The sequence below is a fragment of the Fundulus heteroclitus genome, chromosome 18 (assembly GCF_011125445.2).
Source record: "Fundulus heteroclitus isolate FHET01 chromosome 18, MU-UCD_Fhet_4.1, whole genome shotgun sequence".
Lineage (NCBI taxonomy): Eukaryota > Metazoa > Chordata > Actinopteri > Cyprinodontiformes > Fundulidae > Fundulus > Fundulus heteroclitus.
Window position 1 is genome coordinate 8,578,014 of NC_046378.1, and position 20,668 is coordinate 8,598,681.

General features: G+C 40.7%; 1 pseudogene; it reads left to right on the plus strand.

Moving 5' to 3' along the window:
- The first annotated feature begins 17 nt into the window (after positions 1 to 17).
- Positions 18 to 19,271, plus strand: LOC105940324 (annotated as a pseudogene).
- The last annotated feature ends 1,397 nt before the right edge of the window (positions 19,272 to 20,668 follow it).

A 20,668-nucleotide genomic window follows, 5' to 3' on the forward strand; every position in this document is an offset into this window, starting at 1 on the left:
CATCCCTCTCAGCCTAGAGAAAATTTACATTTCCATAGAAAACTGATAAACTATCTGTGCCTGACATAAAGACAACCAGACACAAGGCTTAGAGACCAAGAAGAGGACTGCGTCCTGAGCAAGCCTGTGGGTATGTTGAATGAAAAATGTGCTCAGAAAGAGGTTCCTCCAGAGGTGGAGGAGAGAGGACACTGGGGGAGTAAGGTGGAGTTCCTCCTGGCCGTGGCTGGAAATGTTGTCGGCCTCGGCAACGTGTGGAGGTTCCCTTACCTCTGCTACAAAAACGGAGGAGGTAAGCAGAGATGAATTTGCAACTGTCTGAGCTTTTCTGTTGAGACTTCTGTTGAGACTAAATGGATAGTCACACTTTACAATTAAAAAACGTGGTTAAAGTAATGTACAAATCTGTCAGGTCATCAACCAGAGTTCAAAACTTAACTTTTAAAATTAAAAGATGAGATGTGAGAATATGTGTTGCTCAGCTAAATGACATGATTTTATAACTTATATAGTAAGTATATTTAAAAGTATATTAATGCAAAGCTTGGAAATTTGAGGAGAAGCACAAACAATATTGGTTTCCTATTACGACTGCCAGAGTAAGGATTTCTATTAAAGTAAAAATTAGGTTGTGCAGGGAGTTTCTGGGGGTTTCTGGGGGTTTAACTTAACTCTTACAAGAATGTCTTAGAAACTTGAGTTCATGCCTTCAAATACTGCTGGAAACTCTACATTTTATCACTGCCTTAAACTCATAACAGAACATTTAAACTGGAAGCAAAGAAAGAAATGCTATCTGTGTTCTGATTTATTCAACCAAGGGGCCAATGTAGGCGCTCTTGTACTCATGACCATTGATGATTGTCAAACAGTCCAAAAATTCACTGAACTCAACTCAAGGTTCACCGTGTTTAAGTTAAGCTTCCAGTTTAAGAGCATTATTCTTCATGGAAAGCTCTTTGTCCTACAAAATCTAAACTGTGCAAATAAATCTTGTATATTACTGTAGCTAGAGGTGTACCTTTTCAGTACAATGAAAGAGAAATTCTAAGGCTCATTCATGGGCTCTGCTCCAATGGATCAGATGTCAGGGTTTCATTTAGGACTTATCCTTGATTTCTTTTATCTGTTTTCTTAAAAATTCGGCTCTAACACTTTTAAGAATTTTTTTAGTGACTTTTATGACAAAACTGTGTAAAAGAGTTCCGCCTTATGTTTCAGACACAAACGTCTGCTTATTATGTCGGGATTTTATTTAGTAGACAAACACAAGAGAGTCTGTCATGGACTGGCGACCTGTGCTGGAGATAGGCACCAGCACCCCTCGCGACCCCACAAGTGATACCATGTTAGAAAATGGATGGATGGACACAAGGTAGTACATAATCGAGAAATAGAAGAAAAAAGATCTGTGGTTTTTACAAATACATAAAAGTAAAAAATGTGTGGCATGGATTTGTGTGAGTGTATATTTATAAATATACAGACAAACACCCACACACTAGGAAGGCCTCAGAGGTGTGCTGGGGGGCATCATTGCACAACCAGTATCATGCCTCTGCAAGTTCTCAGTGATCCAGGTCATTGCAACACTAAACGAGTTTAAAGTAGAGGCAACTTGACTTTGGCTCAGTTTTTCTCAAAACGTTAGGTGTGAGCCATCAGAATTGACAGACTCCTGAAGAGGGGTTGCAGCATTTCCAGAGAAGCTGAACAAAAGTCCCCTTGCCCCTGATTCAAGCCTGTTTGCTGTAACCAGCATCATTGAGACCAAGGAACACAGCAGACAGGATGAAGATGTGGAGAATTTGAAAGCAGGGTTAAAAAATGAAAGCTGAACTTTGAGCTCCTCAACCAGCATTAGATCAGAGAAGCAGCCAAGAGATGCATAATAACTCTGGAGTGGCTGCAGAGATTTACAGCTCAGGTGGAAAACTGTGTTGACGGGACAACAGTTCGTCTCCACAAACCTAGCCATTATGGACGAGTGGCAAGATTTGTGGATTTCCACAAACTACGTATAGGACACACACCAACAAGAATGTGCTCTAGTTAGATTAAACCAAGCTTAGCTGTCTGGGCCAAAGTATTTATAGCATATAAATATTTTTTAGGAATTCAGGGAAGCTGTTTGGAGTCGATGGGGAGAATGCGGAACTAAAGACATGGCAATACAAGGAAAACCTGGTTAATGTGAAAGACTTGACACCTAGGTGGAGGTTCACCTTCCAGGAGAGCAATTATCATAAGCATGTAGCCAAAGATACAATAGTTTGTACCAAAGCAAATGGATTCTCTAAAATGGTCTAGTCAAAACCCATAGATTCAGCATGTTGTTTTTTTTAAATAATTAATCTTATGTACTATCTCATATTGGTGTGTTACATAAAATCCAAATAAAATTAACTGAAGTTGTGGTTTCCAACATTCAAAAAAAGGTGGAAAAGAATGTGCATAATTATTGGTCAAATCAACAAAGGAAATGGCTCGAGTATGATGCAAATATCCAGTTTTTCTCAAAACGTTAGGTGTCAGCCATCAGAATTGACAAAGACTCCTGAAGAGGGGTTGAAGCATTTTCAGAAGAGCTGAACAAGAGTCCTGTTTAACTCTGATTCAAGTCTGTTTGCTGTAACCAGCGTCACTGAGTTTTTGTAAAGTTATTGGTAAAGAAAATGCAATTTTAAATCAGCAAAGGGAATGGCTCGAGCATGTTGCAAATATACTGACCTAATGTCCAATACTTGTTACACCAATCCTGTAAACCGGGTAACTAATCATTTTGTAAAATCAGGTGCATTCTTGGTGCCGTATCTGGTTTTTGTGGTGACCTGTGGCGTACCCTTGTTCCTGCTGGAAACTACCATGGGCCAGTACACCCAGGAGGGGGGCATCACCTGCTGGAGGAAGCTGTGCCCACTAGCAGAAGGTAAGACCTGCCCGACTGGATTATTTTGTAACAGAGAAAGTAAAACACCATAATCAGAGCTCCTGACTATAATATGAATGTATCTCCTGCAAATAAAATGGTTCAGAATGACAGAATGACAGAATGGCGTATTTGCCTGTACAAATGAACTGTTAACTAGATTAATGCCACCTAGGACTTTCCTTTGTAGGTTAAAATCTTAACCTGAATTTATTTAATATTAAACTTTCAGTTTGTGTCCAAATGGGAAAGTTTTAATCATGGTTGTCGTTGTTTGCTGTTCTGTAGGTATAGGCTTTGGAGGGCAGCTCATCCTCCTCTACAGCTGCATGACTTACATCATTATCCTGTCCTGGGCTTTGCTCTACCTCATCTTCTCCTTCGGTTCCCAGCTCCCATGGGCCAGCTGTGACAACTACTGGAACACGGGTAACATGCGAATGTTGTGTTAATATGTTTCCTGGCTGCAGAGGCACATTCATCACAAAACCACACTTTTGACCGCACTTTGTCAACATCTTTTTAGAGAACTGTGTGGAGTTTTACAACAACCAACAGCACCTTCAAGTTGACCAACGGGACAAATTCGACCTCAGCAGCCACTGAATTCTGGGAGTATGTCTGTAAAGATAAGGGAGTTATTCATCCATTTATCTCAGACAAATTTAAAAGATCTTTTTTATTTTTCTTTCAGACGCCGTGTCCTAGCTATCTCAGGTGGGATAGAAGAGCTGGGCAGCATCAGGTGGGAGGTGATGTTGTGCTTGATTGCAATGTGGATCATCTGCTACTTCTGCATCTGGAAAGGAGTCAAGTCTACAGGAAAGGTCCGGTGCAAACTGTCAAATGTACACGTACATTGTTCTCTGCAATTATTTCCAGCTGCTTGCTTTGCCCATTCTGGTGGTTCCTCAGTCCACATCGCCTGTTCTGGTCAGCCCCTGCCATCATCACTGGTTTGTCCTGTCACTGCCTGCATCTCCTGGTCAGTCTGATTCTGCTTGCCAGCCTAATCTACCACTACTCATGTTTTCAATTAACCTTTTAATCCTAACTCTATTGTCTGGCTACAATGTTGGATTTTCAGAACTCTGCCCTCAACACTGTTTGCCATAATAAAAATCACCAGGACCTTTAAATTAAAATCAGATGCCTGTGCCTGAAAATGAGTCATCACAGGCTCTTTAATCAGGATAATGATCCTAAACCTATAGCAAAATGAACAGAAAAGTTGTACACCATACCCAAATTTAATCTCAACACATGGCCATCATAGTCCCCAGAGCAAAATTCTAAGAAATCTGTCAGGTGAACAGAAGAGAAGCGTGCGTTCCACTGATTACCAAGGATAGTAACAAATGTAGAGAGTGCTGTTCAACAAATGATTTCAAACTTGTGTTTTCACTCTTGCCAGGTGGTGTACTTCACTGCCACCTTTCCGTACGTCATGTTGGTAATCCTTTTGATTCGAGGACTATCTCTTCCCGGTGCTCTTGACGGAGTCGTGTTTTATCTTCTGCCTGATCCTTCACGACTAGCTGACCCTCAGGTAGGATCTCAGTGATAAAAGAAGGACATTTAAATAACTGAGATAAATGAGGCAGCTGATGCTGTCGATGGGACAGGTGTGGATGGAAGCCGGGGGGCAAATCTTCTTCTCCTACAGTGTTGGTGTGGGCTCTCTGATTGTCCTGGGCAGCTACAACAAACAAGACAACAACTGCTACAGGTGAAACAATTTATGTTTTTCAAACATTTCTTGCATTTTACAAAAGCATGTCAGACATGCATTAAACACAGTGTATCTGCTGCATTGCTCTGTTTTTTAGGGACTGCCTGTGGCTTTGTTTCCTGAACAGTGGTACCAGTGTTGTCGCTGGGTTCGCAGTGTTCTCTGTGCTGGGATTCATGGCTCACGAGCAAGGCATCCCCATTGCAGAGGTGGCAGAGTCAGGTGTATATCAACTTATTTTCAGGAAGTTTTGCGCTATGCAGTTCTGTGGGGATGCCAGGACACCAGGACAAAAAAAAAAGCAGCCAGAATTATAATGGGAGGGTTTACTTTAAAGTACATTATAGTGTTTGAATGGCCACAGAAAAAAATTTCCTCAGATGCAGTCTATCCAGCATAGTTTGTGAAAATTCTGTCTCTGAATTTGCAAAGCGGGTAGAACCAAACCCAAAGATTTGTAGCTGTAGTTGCAGCAAAAAGGTGGCTCTGCATACTATTGATCTAGGGAAGGCTGAATACAAACAGAATATGTGCCAGACTGTTGAGAACGTCATTAACTAAAAGGAAAAAGCTTCTACCGCAAAATAATTCAGCACCTAAAATTGATCAATGACATTGCTTATGCTTATGGTTCTAAAGGAAGAATATGTCAAAATTTTACATATTTAGTGTGTAATCATAAGGATATTGAATACACATTGTTTTGCCGTATAGTCACTGTACTTTCCGGACCATAACGTGTCTATGTGTGTCTTTGTCCACATATAAGGCGCACTAAATATTCTTCCTAAGTGTATAATATCACTTCACCCCTTCATGTACGCAGCTCTGTATCTGTCTCTGTTGGGAGGACAGAGTAGTTGGACTACACTGTGCTGTTTCTAACGTAAGGCTAAAATAAATCTAACTTTTGTACTAACTTACTAGGTTTACTTACTAGGTTTATTGTTGCTAGCACTAACCCCAGCACAGGCTGCCTAAACGTTCCCACATACTCGGGCGTACTGTGCACATACTGTGTGCTTGGCGAAGTCCGCACTGACTCTCCGCACACATTTTCATTTCTTGGGGCAAAGTCCTACAATTCCCACACTTTCTAACAGTGGGTGGAAGCAGCGGAACGGATGGTAAAATATGTGATTTGGTAGCTGAGCACCTAGAGCCATTTCTTTTCCAGCAGGCTCCCACCTGTCAGTGAGAACAGAGAGGGACTGTGATGCCGCGTGTCCTTGCGACTGCCTGCTTTGAGCAGCGCAGTGTTTTAAGCCTGGTGTCACATATAAAACAGTTTGATGTAAAGACTTCTTACCAAAGAGAAGTTTGTAGTGTGACACCATGTACCTGTATCTGCGGAGTCCGCGCAGAGTCCACGTTGAGTACCCTTACATTTTTGAGAAAATGTAAGGGTTTTAAGTGCACCTTATAGTCCGAAAAATACAGTACCCAAATATATTTCCATTCAGCAGAAAATGAAAGTCCAAGAAATAAGTGTCAGACGATGAATCTGAGTAAAGATTTGTTCTAGAACGATAAATACCTATATGTGTCATGGTTTTGGGTGAAGGACCAAAGCAGCAACAAGGCGACGGCAGGTGCATGCAGAAAATAATATTTTAATGAAGCTAACTCAAGAAATAAACAATATAGGAACAGAGATCGAAAACAGCCAAGGAAAACAAAGCACGAAAACAGACGATGCAAGACAAGAGGAACAAAAACCCAGAACTTAAATTCAACAGGGAATCAATGGTAAATGCTCTATGCAGGTGAGTGGGATTAATTTATTAACACAAACATCCAAGCGTCATGATATTATCCCCTCCTCAAGGGTGGATTCCAGATGCCCACAAGTGTCCAAACACAAAACAACCAGACAACAACACTTGGAGGCTCCTCTGAAGAAAACCGGATACCACTTGGAAGCTCCTCTGAAGAAGACTAGAGACCATTGAGAATCTCTGACAGAAATCCAACTGTGAACCCCAGAGGAAGCCTTGGACCTGTCACGCTGGGGTCCTCTGGGACCAAGACAAGAGCCTCAACCACCTAAACAAACTCACATAGTTTCTTTAGGTGAGTAACACAATGCATGTCTTCCTGAAAATCCCTGTCGGAGACCTCGGGGCTTGGGACTTGACGAGGCTGCAGCTTGAGATGAGGAGGAGGTTTGGGGGGCGTCAGGCGTCCCGGAGCAGGGGTTGGTGCCATTAGGCATCTCAGAGCTGCCGTTGATACTGACCTTCACGAAGAGTGTCAGCCCTGATCGCGAGTAGTTTTTTTTACCCTTCGTCGCCTGCTACGCCGGGACCTTTTGCCCTGCCATTGTGGAGAAGGGTTGTGACACCGGGGACCGGTACCAGGGAGAGGGATGGCTAACCTTGAACCCCACCACAGCAATCGCCGCTCTTCCATCTCATCTGCCTGGCGCATGTTCTTCTCCGCCGGCCGACAGAAGTACTCAAAAGAGGTGATTACCTCCACACCCATTGCCTGGTCCATTTCTTGGTTGCGTCGTTCTGTCAAAGCGGCAACAAGACGTCAGCAGGCGCATGCTACAAATAATATTTTAATGAAGCCAACTCAAGAAATAAACAACATAGGAACAGGGATCAAAAACAGAGCATGAAAATAGACGATGCAACACAGGAGGAACAAAAACCCGGAACGTAAATTCAACGGGGTATCAACAGAAAATGCTTAACACAGGTGAGTGGGATTTATTAATAAACACAAACATCCAAGCATCATGACAATATGTTATTCATGCTAGGTCACATTTAATTTCTAGCAAACATAATTTAGCAGAAATCAAACCAGCTGAGGAGCACTACAGGAACGTAAAATAATAATAATTATAATAATAAGCTTGCATGCTGATTTGATCTTGATCATGAAGCAATCCCCCAAATACTTTTATTGGTTTTAGGAAGGAAAGAAGTTGCCTATAACAATGAGGTTCTGTAGGAAAGGGGAAAAAAATTAAACTTCTCTTTCCAAAACTCCCGTTTATCAGTAGTTAGATAATAAAATTCTCCAGTGTTATTGGTCGGCTTTCACTTGATAGGGCAGTTGAAAGATTAATAAAGGCCTATTAGTGGAAGGAGATTATTAAAGCATCACAGTGGCATGGTTTTCCAGGTCCAGGCTTGGCGTTTATCGCATACCCTCAGGCAGTAGCCATGATGCCTCTGCCCCAACTCTGGTCCATCTGCTTCTTTGTCATGCTCATCCTCTTGGGTCTGGACACACAAGTAAGCTACTCAGGCGAATGAAAGAACTGCTTTAAGAAGATCAGGTGTATACATCTAAAAATGTACTTGTGTTATTTTCTGTTCCGCAGTTTGTTGCCATGGAGGTGTTGATGACGTCCATTATAGACATATTTCCCGGAGTTATGCGACGGGCAGGACATCGGGAGAGCTTCCTCCTCCTGTTCTGTCTAATTTGCTTCTTCTCTCAACTCATCATGGTCACTGAAGTCTGTATTTAATGTTAAGATTTTTTAATATCCTGACTTTAATATCCTCTTCCAAAAATGTAAACTAAGAAAATGACTAACTTTCTCTACTGTTTTTCCAAGGGAGGGATGTTTGTCTTCCAGCTGTTTGACCACTATGCAAGTAATGGAGCCTGCATCCTCTTCCTCTGTGTGTTTGAAACTCTGTCAATGGGATGGGTGTTTGGTACGTAAACTGGTGTTAATTTATATAAATATAATGAGTAGCACACAACTCCCTCATTATTTGATGACAAGCAGCTACCTCCATGATAACTACAACTCCTGGTAAAGATATCTAAACAGTCTTAAAACAAATCCATCCTTAATTGCAATACTGTAATATCATGCAAAAACAAATAATTAAATAAATAAATCTAAAAAATCAATGCAGAAAAAAGTTCATTGTTAGATTTGAGCACATTTACTCATGGGAAGAAAATGTTTGCTTTTGTTTGCTTCAATGACTGCTGCTACAGTTATCTATGGCCCTAACAGTTCTCATAAAATGAATAATAGATTTATTTATTAACCTTGACCTTTGCAAGTTGATCAGAGTGTCTAGCAGCTGACGAGGCAGCCTCTTAATCTTCCTGTCTCATTCACTAAGGCCCGCCTCACCCGGTTCATAGATTCGGCAGCAAAGGAAGAAAACAATTATCAGAGACAAAACATTTGGAATATACATATATTTAATTAAAATTGGAATTTCAAGGGGAGACACACACTTACAACTCTATGGTAAAGCCCCCATGTAGTAAAACATGGAGTCCGTCTTGCGGTGTTGGCTGCATGCACATGTAGTTAGAGTGAGTACTGAGTGTATATAGCTTCTGTATATATATCCTTTTTACTTTTTATTTTACTGTATTCTTATTTTTTGTCTGCACCATCAACACCAAGTCAAATTCCTTGTAAGTGCAAACCTACTTGGCGATTAAACTTGATTCTGATTCTGATTCTGATGTCTGAGCTGCCGCCCTGAGTAAGAGAATAAGTGATGTCTGAAAGAGTGGGGGGGGGGGTGCATACACATTCATTCTATATGTGCTTGTCTCCCCACGAACAAAACAGGTTCACATCCCAGTGTCAAATAAGGAGTTGGCTTCTTGAGACATTTATCAGATGTTTCTAGGAGTCTACCAAGATAAACATTCCAGAACAATGTAAAGCTTTTAAACCATAAACCTCCATAAAGCTTACCAAACATAACACATTATGTGACTCTTACTTGCCCTGGTATCCCACAAGAAGGCTGGGTGAATTTATAGCATGTGAATGACCCTAAAGATTCCATATTATGTGCACTCCAGGCCACAAAGTTTAACAAGTGAAATTTCACCACTAGGTGTGCTGTTGAGCACACTCTCTGTAGACCAAAACGAGATGTGTTGCGAGCCATGCCTCTCTTTACCTCCAAAGTCTAAACACTACACCAGTGTTCAGTTTCAATTTTATATTTTTGTCAAAGAAAAAAATGCCATGAATGTACATGAGGATCTCGGTGGGCAGCTCACGAAGTTGCCGAGCTTCACTGAACAATGCTAACTGTGTTACCTGGGCTACTGGCTACTCTCCTCTCATAACCGGATCTAACAGACATCAGAACATAATAAACCTAAACACTTAAAAGAAGACTAAACAAAACTTAAATTTAGTGTATTTTAGCACAAAAATCCACGTTCATAATCTAGCTGGTTATTGTACAATTGCCCTGTGGCGTTTACACTATCCACCGTTTATAGTTGCTGGTGCTGTTTAAACTTATTGTTTAAAGAGTGTAACTCCTTAATACCAAGTTTATTGGGAACCTTCCAAAGTTAGTTTGGGGATGTGTATGGCCTATCGGAAGACCTACGAGGTGTTTATGGGACAGCAGTTGGCTTCGACAAGAGAAGCAAGGATACAACTGGGGTGGGTTCTAAAAAGGGTTGGGTTCAGGGCTGCCTTTTTCATTCATACAGCTGATTTGTGTTGTTTTTTCTACGTTATTTTTCTTAAAAATTTGAACATGCATAGGAAGACATGCACCCGTGGGTGTGCCAGGTGGAGCTGCTGGGCCGGGACAGGTATAAAATTGGATTATCATGGCTAATGTATGTAGCAACAGTGTAAGAGTGGACGCCTCAGCAGTTCGCTTTACTAGTTGGAATGTAAAGGGCATGAGAGGACCAGTGAAACGGGCCAAAATTTTTTCCCACCTTAAAAAACTTAAAACAGAAATAGCATTTCTACAGGAAACTCATTTGGTCTCTGCAGACCATATAAAACTTAAGAAGCCTTGGGTGGGACAAGTTTACCATTCACAATTTAATACTAAAGCGAGGGGAACAGCAATATTGATTCATAAAAACATACAGTTTACTTTAAGCTCGTCCATATCAGATCCACAGGGCCGATATGTTATAGTTTCTGGCTCCCTATATAATACTCAAGTTACACTTGCTTGCATATATGCTCCCAACTGGGATGACCCCTCTTTCATATCCAGGTTAATCTCTGCTCTACCTAACATGAATTCTCACCGTTTGATATTGGGTGGTGACATGAATTGTGTTATGGATCCGACCCTAGACCGTTCCAGCTCTAGATTGTCATCTCCATCAAAGATGGCTCAGGCCTTAGCAGCATTCATGAAGGAAGCGGGTTGTATAGATCCTTGGCGCTTTTTATTTCCAAATCATAGGGAATTCTCTTTTTTTTCACATGTCCACCAGTCGTATTCAAGGATTGATTGTTTTTTTGTAGACAAAACTCTGCTACCCTTTGTCAAGAAAAGTGAATATTCTGCTATTGTAGTGTCTGATCATTCACCAGTAATACTGGACTTAGCCTTTCCACTTAATCAGGCTCAGCGGCCCATCTGGAGATTTGACTCAACTTTGCTAGCAGATGACAATTTTTGTGAATCGATGTCTACTGCCATAGATAATTTTTTGCTCGAAAACAAATCAGATTCTGTGTCGCCATCCATCTTGTGGGAAACATTAAAAGTGGTAATTAGAGGTGAGATAATATCCTACACGGCAACACGCAACAAAATTAGAAGATTAAGGCAGGAACAGCTTATCAGTTCTATGCTGGAGCTGGACCGTAGACATTCAATGTCACCCTCCCCCGAGCTGTACAAAGAGAGACTTTGTTTGCAAATGCAATATAATCTTATATCAACGCAGGATGTGGAACAATCCTTGCTTAGATCCCGTGGATTTGTATATGAACATGGTGAGAGGGCGGGCCGCCTCCTGGCCCACCAACTCAAGAGCCGGTCAGCGGCGCAGCTCATATCACAGATCCAAAAGACCCCTGACGAGCAAACTATTGATCCAGCTGAAATAAACCAAGTCTTTGAGAAATTTTATTCTGACCTATATACGTCACAATTCCCAGAGGACAACTCGGATATGAATAATTTCTTAAACAGCTTGGATATCCCTGTTATTGGTCCTGATAGGAAAAGGGATTTGGATAAGCACCTTACACTTAGTGAGGTTATCAATTCTATTTCAGCAATGCAGAGTGGCAAGGCCCCTGGACCAGATGGCTATCCAATCGAATTCTATAAAAAATTCTCATCCAAGTTAGCACCTCTTTTACTTGAAATGTTTAACTACTCACTGGAGCGGGGAACCTTGCCACAGACTCTTACAGAAGCTAACATCATACTCTTACTAAAACATGGTAAAAATCCAACAGACTGCGCTTCATACAGGCCCATATCACTTCTAAATGGTGACGTTAAAATCTTAGCTAAACTTTTGGCTATGAGACTGGACGCAGACATGGCTGACATAATCTCCTCAGATCAGACTGGGTTTATGAGGGGTCGTCACTCTTTCTCTAATATACGTAGGCTTATTGGTGTTGTCCATTCTCCTGAATCGGGGGAGTCTCCTGAGGTTGTGGTCTCCCTCGATGCGGAGAAGGCATTCGACCGGGTTGAGTGGCCTTACCTATTTGCAGTACTAGCTAGGTTTGGGTTTGGGCCCAAATTTACATCATGGATACAACTGTTGTATACTTCACCCAAAGCGAGTATAATCACTAACAAAACAAGGTCTGGGCCCTTTTCTCTATCCAGAGGTACCCGGCAGGGTTGTCCCCTCAGCCCACTCCTCTTCGTTTTAGCTATTGAGCCACTCTCAATTATGCTCAAGACTTCACAGAGTTTTAAGGGAATTTGTAGAAAACAGCTGGAACATCGGCTGTCCCTGTATGCGGACGACTTATTACTCTACATCTCGGACCCAGTATCATCTATCTCCAACATTGTGAGTTTGCTAAACCGTTTTGGTAAATTCTCAGGATACAAGTTGAACTTCTCAAAGAGTGAATGTTTTCCAATTAATAATTCTGCGCTCCAAATTACAGAAACTGACCTGCCCTTCCCTCTTGCTAGAGCAGGATTCAAATATTTGGGAATTAACGTGACACGTTCTTTCTCTGATCTGTTTGAAAAAAATCTCTCCCCTCTGCTTAATAATCTCAAACGTGACCTCCAGAAATGGAGTGTCCTAAATTTATCCTTAGCGGGTAAAGTAGCATGTATTAAAATGAACGTCTTGCCAAGATTTCTGTATTTGTTTCAGAGTATCCCAGTTTTTCTCCCAAAATCATTCTTCAGACTTATCGATAAACAGCTATCCTCATTCATGTGGGGTAATAAACATCCTAGAATCAGCAGGCGCTTCCTTCAGAGACATAAGGATGAGGGGGGTATGGCTCTACCTAACCTGTTGTATTATTACTGGGCAGCAAACCTACAAAAAATAGTCTGTCTACTCCATCAACCAGATGTTGACTGGTGTCAATTAGAACTGAATGCATGTAAGCCATCATCATTCCCTGCATTAGTTACCTCAAAGCTTCCTCTCTCTCCGAGGCAGCATTCGTCATGCCCAGTTGTAATCTCAACCCTAAAAATATGGTCACAATTTAGACAACACTTCAATATGATAAACTTCTCTATCTACAGTCCCATATGTCATAACCATGTTTTCCCGCCATCCTTATCAGATCCTGTCTTTGCCCATTGGCGGAGAGCAGGCTTAAATAAATTTAGTGACTTATATATAGATGGAATTTTCGCTACCTTTGATGCTATTTCCTCTAAATTTAGCTTACAGCGTTCCTCCCTATTTCGATACCTCCAGATCCGTGACTTTGTTCGTAACATTAGTCCCTGCTTTCCCAATTTACCCCCAAAGGGAGGAATAGACATAATTTTGCAAACTCCAACACAAGATAGGGGCTTAATCTCCAAATTTTATAATAGCATCTCATCTTTCAATACTGTGAAGCTCAATGAGATCAGAGAGGAATGGTCAGAGGAAATTGGAATACACATCTCTGATGAAACTTGGAACCACGCATTACGTAGAGTAAATGGGTCAACATCATGCGCTCGACTTGGACTAATTCAGTTCAAGGTCCTTCATAGGATTCATTACAGTAGAGCCAGACTCTCAAGGATTTATTCTACAGTGAGTGAAACCTGTGCTAGGTGCCACATAGCTAAGGCAAATCTAACTCACATGTTCTGGACCTGTAACAAACTGTGTAACTTCTGGTCCACAATTTTTCAGATCCTTTCGGAAGCTTTTGAAATAGGTATCCAACCCACTGCTGAATTGGCAATATTTGGAACTCCAGGGGAGGGGATATCATTAACACATAATTTTAAAAATGTACTAGCTTTTTCAACTCTCCTCGCCCGAAGAAGAATATTATTAGCGTGGAAATCAGAACACCCACCCAAGGCTTCTCTTTGGTTGAAAGATCTGTCCATGTTCCTTAAGTTAGAGAAGATCAAATTTTGCCTTAGAGGTTCGATCCAAAAATTTTACAAAACTTGGGCCCCTCTATTATCTTATTTTGAAAGACTGGATACCCTCCCTCGAGCCTGAAAATCGCATAGGAGTCAGCTCTGCTGTAGTTGCCTGTCCCCCCCGGCCCGGCGGCTCCTTGTGAATCTGGCTATCGATAGTGATTGTCAACCTGTGCGGTTTTAAATATCCATGTTCTGTCTTGATCTGTGTACCTACGCTTGCGCGGACGTCTGTTCTACATGCTGTCCATGTTTCTGTACTCTGTCTTAGTCCCCTGGGTTTTTCATGATTGTGATTCCTCAGCTGTATAATTTTTTTTTTTTTTTTTTTTTTTTTTTTTTTTAATTACTTTTTTTTGCTTTTTTTTTTTTTTTTTTTTTTTTTGTTTTTTTTGCAGCCGGGTACGGATGGATGGGGAGGGGTAGGGGACAGAATAAACAGAAGGTAAAGGAAGAGTCCACGGGATCGGGAGAGGGAAGGAGGGGAGAAGGGGAAAAAAAAAAAAAAAATGTCATGTTTTACTTTGTCCCTGTGTTCAATGTACTGTTGCAGATAGTTGACTAAATAAAATATAAAAAAAAAAAAAAAAGAAGACTAAACAAAACAAGTAAGGACGTAGGGATGGAAAATATAAAACAGTAACATAAACACTGCAGGATTGGATCCACAGGGATCTACCATAAGCAATCACACCCCTGGGGATCCTGACACATTTTCAATGTGAGATTATGCTATTGTAATAAAAGATCATATATATATATATATATATATATATATATATATATATATATATATATATATATATACACACATATATTAAAGCAGACAGGGAAGTCAGTGCAGCTTCTCCTCATAACAAATAAAGTATTTGGATTATGCCTTCCCTATCTCTAACACTCCTGGATTGTTATGGTCTGGGTGTGATTTGCCGGGGGGATGTGAGGGATTTACCCCCCCTCTGCTTGTGACGTCCCCCCCTCTGGTCATTCATGTTTTATCCCTGGGGGGATACATTCCTCCCCCCCTCTGGTCTGAATTTGACAAATGTATATAAATTAGGGCTGTCAGTTTTAACGCTTAAGACCACAACACTGACATTTTTTTTTGTCGCCGTTAATCGCGCGTCAAAACACACACACCGTTCCCTAATGTTTTTCCCCCCACCGTGCTCCCGAACTGTGTTTCTTTTACCCTCGGCGCTTTCCGTAGTTTCAAGAGAGCGAGAGACTGTAGCGAAACAGATCCGTGCTCACTGTTGCCAAAGACTGTTTATTTAATGCGACTTTGGGCTTCTTTTATTCTAAAGGCGCTTGTAAAAATTTTAAGTCACGGGTTGCGTTTTTTTTTTTTTTTTGGGCACGTTTCTGAAAGTTAAATCGCTTATTTGGGCTCTAAAATAAGTGACGAAACAGCGGTTATTAGGAGACCTGCCTTCACTAGACACTGAGTGTATCCAGCTGAAATATCCCTCCGCCATAGGAGCCGACAGTAGTAAAGGCAGACAGAGCAACTCTGCTCATATTTTCTGCAGTTTACGGTGCAATAACCGGTGATAACTGCTGAAAGTAGATTACTTGGTGCAGATCACCATTTTGAGCAGACATTGGTTCTGAAGATGAGCTTTTAACATGCTGAGAACATTGCAGAAACCCAACCCATAAACCGTACTTTAATGCTTATTAATTTGTTTTCTCTGTATTTGTCAAACTAATGCTGAATCACGTTGCCAAACGAAGGACCTGGATTTACTAAACAGCTGCTAAACAGTCTCATTCAGGGTACTAAGCTCCTGCCCAGTTGCAAGCAAAGTGTAAGACTGGAATGACCTGGAGATTTAAAACCTTTTTCCAGGCTTAAACTGTATGAATATGGATATAAACAGCAAGCAAACATATTCAAAGAAGTTATTGTTGGTGTGAAAGCTCAGAATTAGATGTGTGTGAGAGAGAGTGAAAAAACGAACAATAAAACTTATGACTTTATTGAAATGTACATTTTTTATTAATGCCTAATACCATGTTTATCTTTGTTTAAGAGGCAAAAAAATATATCGGCATGGTATTTATTTACAAATTTATTTACACATTGTGTAAACATCAGGGCGTCATGATTAGTCATTTAGCCATTATAGTCCAGAGTTTAACATTTGTCACTAGGATGTTTTCATTCCAATTCTCAAAAGTGCTTGAAAAATAACAAAATAAAAATATTTTTTGTACAAGCATGTATTTTATTAGTGTCATTTATTGCAAAATTGCATATTAAAATGCCCAAACAGGCTATTACACTTTCAGAAATAAAAGGATAAAACATACAATTAATTTGCAAATAATCTCGAGTTACCTATCGACATTATGTGATTAATCGAGGAAATGATCCCCCCATCTCTGGTTTTTTTGCAAATTGCACACTGGTTATGGTGTAGAGTGCTCAGAACTCTCCCCTGCTCCCTCCTCCCCCGCTGACATCTGCGGTTGCTTTCTGAACTGTTGGCCGGCTGATAACATCAAGGACAATGGCCTCTGGAGAGTATTCAAGGAAATATAAACGCTTCACCCAAACATAGACACATAACTGATGCTCACAAAAACAGATGAACTTACACGCGACTAGTCTCCAATGTTAACCTTTCTGCTTTTATGTGTCTCGTCTTATTTGTGCTTCTTATGCCGAGGTTTTTGATATTTAAAACGGTATTCTTTATTAGGATATAGGGGGAGAAATATTTTACTCACCCTATTGTGGCCCCTATCTTTCCACAGAGTAATGGCAGCGCCCTGAGGGCACCGTGTAAGCGGTGTCATTGGCAGCATGGCCTCAGTAAATCTTCTTCCCCTGAAATGTTTGTGATGTATGTGATGGCGGTTGTACTGAAACAGTAATTTCCCTCTGGGATTATTAAAGTATTTCTGATTCTGATATTGGCTAATGGGGTGTCAATAATTTTAATGGGGGCTTTACTCTTAATAGGCATAAAAATAAATAATCATGATTGTTTGTTGAATGTAGGTTACAATGTCATTCACAAACATGTAACATCCAATCATACATTTATGTATCTATTTAGGGGCAGATCGGTTGTATGGCATCATAAAGGATATGACAGGGGTGCAAGCCAATCCATTCTTCAGAATCTGCTGGCTTTACCTCACACCACTGGTCTCACTGGTAAGCCACCTGTCACTGTTTCAGTGTGTTGAGATGAAGCCACTGGATAACATGGAAACAGATGAAATGAATCATTTTTCATCCTCAAGTTCAAGCCAGTGTCAAACTAAACCAACTCCATTTGTCTTCTCAGGGAACTTTCATATGTTCATTAGTCAAGTACCAGCCTCTAACCTTTAATCGCTGGTACACATACCCATCCTGGGCTTACGTCTTGGGCTGGCTGCTGGCCCTCTCCTCCATCCTGCTTGTGCCAGGATGGGCCCTTTATAAGCTGGCTACTGGGAGTGGCACACCCAGGCAGGTGAGACTGTTGCCTATGTCTGAGAATTACAAATTAAGCTACATGGTTTTTAACATAAAGAAAACATGATATACATGGATTATATATTCAAAGAAAGAAAAAGACAGATCAAAATCGTGGACTTGAAATTCCATCATGATTTGGTGAAAGTTTATTGAATGAAAATTAATGCATATGTGAATCAGTATTCTCAAAAATATAAATACAACAAAAATGTATAACTGAAGCTTAGTATTTAAGAGCAAGCTAAATGTTTGGTCATACAACGTCGTCTTAAGACTTTTGTCAATGAGCTGAACAGTGATTAAGTTTGCAGAAAGGAGTCATGTTGCTAAATCTGACTCTTGCTGAATTTCATCTACTGCAGATGAGTATAGTCTTTGGAACTGATTTTTCCAGGGCAAGGGCAGGACTTGAGCCTTTGCTGCAACGCAACAGTGCTACCCACTGCAACATTGTGCAGCCCACTGATATTTCCATAACTCAAAAAAGCATGATGTGTGACATCATAAGCTGGTTTTAAAAGATGAACATATTATGAAATAAAGTCCTGAAGCTCAACTCCTCACAATCGTATACCTTCATGTGGAAAATCCAAGGTTAAAAAACTTTTTTTTTTTTTTTTGATTGATTGATCATGACCTGAATGATTGAGAATCTTCACCAACTTCATGTGAAAAAAAAACCTACGGAAATTATACAGCGACCACACAATCTAATGTCAGTGGTGTGTTTGTTTCTGTGAAATTCCTGATGGATATTATCATTTAACGTTTTGCAGCGCCTCCAGTACTTGTGCCAGCCTGCTGTTGACGACTCACCAACCCAAACAGGAGGAATCGAGCTTCAAATCATGGGTGCTGAACTACTGCAGCCATTCATGACCAACTGATAGCGGATGCAGAGACTAATGTAGCTGGACCTCACTGTTTAGCATTCAGCACCAAACTTAGAAACTTCATAATCAGGTGATGAGAAAAAAGGCCATCAAGGTCCTAGCATTATCTCAGTGTCTGCACCTGTTGGGTGCAACAGCCACATCTGAAATGTGCTTCACAGTGTTACCCTAAAGATTAAGCCATGTTTTGAATTCCCTTCCTAAACTTTGTTAAAAGTAATTTTGTGAGATCTCAATCTGTTTACCAATAACATTCCTTTCAGATAACAATCATCTCCTGTAGTTTCTTCATGTTAAAGGTGTATAGGCACGTTATATGCCTATACAAAAAGACCAAAAACCAGGTAATCACGATAAAATAAGGCTATAAACACAAAGCATATGTCCTGATAGTGTTTTGATAGTCCTTTTTTAGCCTAAATAAATTCCAGCACCGATCAATCAGCAGACATAAACAGACATTGCGCCCTCTGTTGTCAGTACCACAGAACTACCAGAAAACCAGATGGTGGCCATTGACACAGCTACTTAATACAGCCCGACCGTCCTGCAATACCTTGCGGAAAAGCGACAGCTCGGCATTGTTGAAGACCAACCAGACCTACTCCAGCTTGAAGTAGCCAGTAGAACATTAATCATAACATACAGTGCAATGTATGATGTGATCCACATTTGGATATGTTCTGATCAATCCTTCTATTCATCCTTTCCTTTTTGATGCAGCATGTTACAGGCCGAAAGGTTTTCTAAACCCTCCGATGCAGCCTCTATTCTTTGCCAAAAGCAAATATAAATGTACTCAGGAAATAAAGAAACACCTAATCACATATCCCCCATTTCTCATGGATTAGTAATATTATCACAGAAACTCAGAGTGTGGAAAAATATATAGTCCGTGGGCCAGAATCTGTAGGACGCTTCCTTAAGAAGTTTTGTATGAACTGTCAGGGGGCAACTTTCTTGCATCGGGAAAAGTTGCTACACATAGCAGGGATCTCAAAACACCAATGTTCCCACGTTCCCACGTGGCGCTCCGGTCCAAGAGGTCACGTGATTCGATTTTTGCTGCTCAGCCAATCCGATCGCTGTATTGTCAGCTGTGCGCGTTCACCAGTTCATCATGGCTGCGCTCGTAAGATGTTTGTATGCATTTGTTTCCAGACGAAGAAAGCCCAATAATAACATTTTGTGGCGCCAGCTGGCAAAGATCTTGCCAGCTGGCGCCACAGTTTACATTTTTATCGGCTATAACTTATTAATGTGCAAGTGAAAACGTGGGAACATTGGTGTTTTGATAGCAACTTTTCCCGGTGGAAGAAAGTTGCCCCCTGACAGTTCATACGAAAAGTCACCGTACAGATTCTGGCCCACGGCCTAATAGTAGGTAATTTGCTAAAGAATTTTTACTAACATGGCTGATTCGCATAGGATCAACAACACAGACAATTAGCGTAATTATTACAAATAGCATGTGGTCCCTTGATAAAACTAATCCCATCAGAACAGGGCTTAAAAGCAGTGCTAACACTAGTGGCACTATTTGCAAGGACATGTACTCACGTATCTATCAACTTCGCACCTCTGAATTCCCTCTCAGCTTTAGCTCATGCTTTAGTGTACACCAACATCCATACTGAATTCCCAATGTTGTAATCAAACTTTTTTTTTGAACGCGTTTTTACACTTGTTCGATCTTGGACTTTTTATCATTTTTTTGCAACTCTGCTGGGAGTTCTACAGTGGCTTGTGGACGAATTGTACGCATGTGCGGTGCCGTATGTCCAGTCACGTGGTGTTGTTATGATGAATATACATAGAAGGGCGTTATTTACTAACAAACTGAGCAAAAACAGAGCGTAAAAGACAGAAATAACAAATAATATGCCAGCAGAATGGGCAGAGTAAGCTATTGGCATATTAATTTTGAAAAGTCATATAACATGCATATGCTCCTTTGAAGTCCACAGAGTTTAGTAAACTGCATATTTGTTCACATTTGGGATGGTGGGAAAGAAAAAGGCGTTTTTTTTTTGTCAATTCCCAGACAACCAGTTGAGATACCATCCAATGCTTGTTGTGCAGCTTTGTTGATCCCCAAGACGCAACTCTCTGCTCCAGTGATCTAACATTGAGCATTTGAGATTTCTTCGCGGACAAGAGGATTTGCCAGAGAAAGTCCTCATCCAGCCTAGTTTGTTAAAGTTCCGGTTGTTTGAAATGTTGCAATTATTACTCTGACTGTAAAGTAATACTGGGCTTTTCTTCTACTTAGAATAAAGTGCCATTGCTATTTGAAGTGTGTTGAGAAAAATT